We start from the raw sequence: 2,500 nt of genomic DNA, 5'->3' as shown, positions 1-2,500 counted from the left end.
ATCTTGTCTGATCTTGGAAGCTAAGCAGGGCCAGGCCTGGTTAGTATTTGGATGGGAGACCACCTGGGAATACCAGGTGCCGTAGGCCTTTTTTTTCTCTCTTTTGTTCTTGCTTCCTTCAATGCTGGTTTTGAGATGTATAAGAGATGTAGGTCAGTAGACAACCAATACCTACAGCCACACCCTCCTGAACAAGTCCAATCTCGTCTGATCTTGAAAGCTAAGTAGGGCTCGGCCTGGTTAGTACTTGGTTGGGAGACCACCTGGGAATACTAGGTGCCGTAGGCCTTTTTTTGTCTCTCTCTTGTTCTTGCTTCCTTCAATACTGGTTTTGAGATGTATAAGAGATGTAGGTCAGTAGGCAACCAATACTCATGTGAGGCAACCTGGGAATTCCAGGTGCTGTAGGCCTTATTTTTTCTCTCTCTTGTTCTTGCTTCCTTCAATGCTGGTTTTGAGATGTAGGTCAGTAGGCAACAAATACCTACAGCCACACCACACTGAGCAAGCCCAATCTCGTCTGATCTTGGAAGCTAAGCAGGGTCGGGCCTGGTTAATACTTGGATGAGAGACCACCTATGAATACCAGGTGCTGAAGGCCTTTTTTTTCTCTCTCTTGTTCTTGCTTCCTTCAATGCTGGTTTTGAGATGTATAAGAGATGTAGGTCAGGAGGCAACTTATACCTACAGCCACACCACCCTGAACAAGCCCGATCTTGTCTGATCTTGAAAGCTAAGCAAGGCCAGGCCTGGTTAGTACTTGGATGGGAGACCACCTTGGAATACCAGGTGCCGTAGGCCTTTTTTTTTTTCTCTTTTGTTCTTGCTTCCTTCAATGCTGATTTTGAGATGTATAAGAGATGTAGGTCAGTAGGCAACCATTACCTACAGCCACACCCTCCTGAACAAGTCCAACCTCGTCTGATCTTGGAAGCTAAGTAGGGCCGGGCCTGGTTAGTATTTGGATGGGAGACCACTTGGGCATTCCAAGAGCTGTTGGCCTTTTTTTTTTCTCTCTCTTGTTCTTGCTTCCTTCAATGCTGGTTTTGAGATGTATGTCAGTAGGCAACAAATAACTACAACCACACCACCCTGAACAAGCCTAATCTCGTCTGATCTTGGAAACTAAGCAGGGTCGGGCCTGGTTAGTAATTGGATGGGAGACCACCTGGGAATACCAGGTGCCATAGGCCTTTTTTTTTCTCTCTCTTGTTCTTGCTTCCTTCAATGCTGGTTTTGAGATGTATAAGACATGTAGGTCAGTAGGCAACCAATACCTACAGCCACACTACCCTGAACAAGCCCAATCTTGTCTGATTTTGAAAGCTAAGCAGGGCCGGGCCTGGTTAGTACTTGGATGGGAGACCACCTGGGAATTCCAGGTGCCTTAGGCATTTTTTTATTTCTCTCGTTACTGCTTCCTTCAATGCTGGTTTTGAGATGTATAAGAGATGTAGGTCAGTAGGCAACCAATACCTACAGCCACATCACCCTGAACAAGCCCAATCTCATCTGATCTTGAAAGCTAAGCAGGGCTGGGCCTGGTTAGTACTTGGATGGGAGACCACCTGGGAATACCAGGTGCTGTAGGCCTTTTTTTTTCTCTCTCTTGTTCTTGCTTCCTTCAATGCTGGTTTTGAGATGTATAAGAGATGTAGGTCAGTAGGCAACCAATACCTACAGCCACACCACCCTGAACAAGAACAATTTCGTCTGATCTTGGAAGCTAAGCAGGGCTGGGCCTGGTTAGTACTTGGATGGGAGACCACCTGGGAATACCAGGTGCTTTAGGCCTTTTTTTTTCTCTCTCTTGTTCTTGCTTTCTTCAATGCTGGTTTTGAGATGTATAAGAGATGTAGGTCAGGAGGGAATCAATACCTACAGCCACACCACCCTGAACAAGTCCAATCTCATCTGATCTTGGAAGCTAAGCAGGGCTGGGCCTGGTTAGTACTTGGATGGGAGACCACCTGGGAATATCAGGTGCCATAGGCCTTTTTTTGTCTCTCTCTTGTTCTTGCTTCCTTCAATGCTGGTTTTGAGATGTATAAGAGATGTAGGTCAGTAGCCAACCAATACCTACAGCCACACTCTTCTGAACAAGTCCAATCTTGTCTGATCTTGGAAGCTAAGTAGGGCTGGGCTTGGTTAGTACTTGGATGGGAGACCACTTGGGAATTCCAGGAGCTGTTGGCTTTTTTTTTTTCTCTCTCTTATTCTTGCTTCCTTCAATGCTGGTTTTCAGATGTAGGTCAGTAAGCAACAAATAACTACAGCCACACCACCCTGAACAAGCCTAATCTCGTCTGATCTCGGAAGTTAAGCAGTGCTGGGCCTGGTAAGTACTTGGATGGGAGACCACCTGGGAATTCCAGGTGTTGTAAGCCTTTTTTTTTTCTCTCTCTTGTTCTTGCTTCCTTCAATGCTGGTTTTGAGATGTATGAGAGATGTAGGTCAGTAGGCAACAAATACCTACAGCCACACCACCCTGAACAAGCCC

At 46.1% G+C, this 2,500-nt stretch overlaps 1 non-coding gene and 11 pseudogenes across 1 annotated transcript; all 12 read left to right on the top strand.

Moving 5' to 3' along the window:
* The window catches only part of LOC142145771 (5S ribosomal RNA), a 119-nt pseudogene extending 31 nt beyond the window's left edge, over positions 1-88 (top strand).
* An 81-nt stretch (positions 89-169) lies between these two features.
* On the top strand, positions 170-288 carry LOC142146613 (5S ribosomal RNA; annotated as a pseudogene).
* A 194-nt stretch (positions 289-482) lies between these two features.
* LOC142146437 (5S ribosomal RNA) lies at positions 483-601 on the top strand (annotated as a pseudogene).
* Positions 602-682: 81 nt separating this feature from the next.
* On the top strand, positions 683-801 carry LOC142146346 (5S ribosomal RNA; annotated as a pseudogene).
* A 273-nt stretch (positions 802-1,074) lies between these two features.
* On the top strand, positions 1,075-1,193 carry LOC142146249 (5S ribosomal RNA; annotated as a pseudogene).
* An 82-nt stretch (positions 1,194-1,275) lies between these two features.
* Positions 1,276-1,394, top strand: LOC142146440 (5S ribosomal RNA; annotated as a pseudogene).
* Positions 1,395-1,474: 80 nt separating this feature from the next.
* Positions 1,475-1,593, top strand: LOC142145826 (5S ribosomal RNA). Its single transcript, XR_012689901.1, has one exon. It is a non-coding gene; the product is annotated as a 5S ribosomal RNA (ribosomal RNA).
* Positions 1,594-1,675: 82 nt separating this feature from the next.
* Positions 1,676-1,794, top strand: LOC142145652 (5S ribosomal RNA; annotated as a pseudogene).
* Positions 1,795-1,876: 82 nt separating this feature from the next.
* LOC142145081 (5S ribosomal RNA) lies at positions 1,877-1,995 on the top strand (annotated as a pseudogene).
* Positions 1,996-2,077: 82 nt separating this feature from the next.
* Positions 2,078-2,196, top strand: LOC142146660 (5S ribosomal RNA; annotated as a pseudogene).
* A 72-nt stretch (positions 2,197-2,268) lies between these two features.
* Positions 2,269-2,387, top strand: LOC142145862 (5S ribosomal RNA; annotated as a pseudogene).
* An 83-nt stretch (positions 2,388-2,470) lies between these two features.
* LOC142146578 (5S ribosomal RNA) overlaps positions 2,471-2,500 on the top strand; it is a 119-nt pseudogene continuing 89 nt past the window's right edge.

Source organism: Mixophyes fleayi, chromosome 3 (assembly GCF_038048845.1).
Source record: "Mixophyes fleayi isolate aMixFle1 chromosome 3, aMixFle1.hap1, whole genome shotgun sequence".
Taxonomy (NCBI): Eukaryota; Metazoa; Chordata; class Amphibia; order Anura; family Limnodynastidae; genus Mixophyes; species Mixophyes fleayi.
The sequence above is the reverse complement of the archived record's forward strand: the minus strand, read 5'-3'. Positions and strand labels throughout refer to the sequence as shown.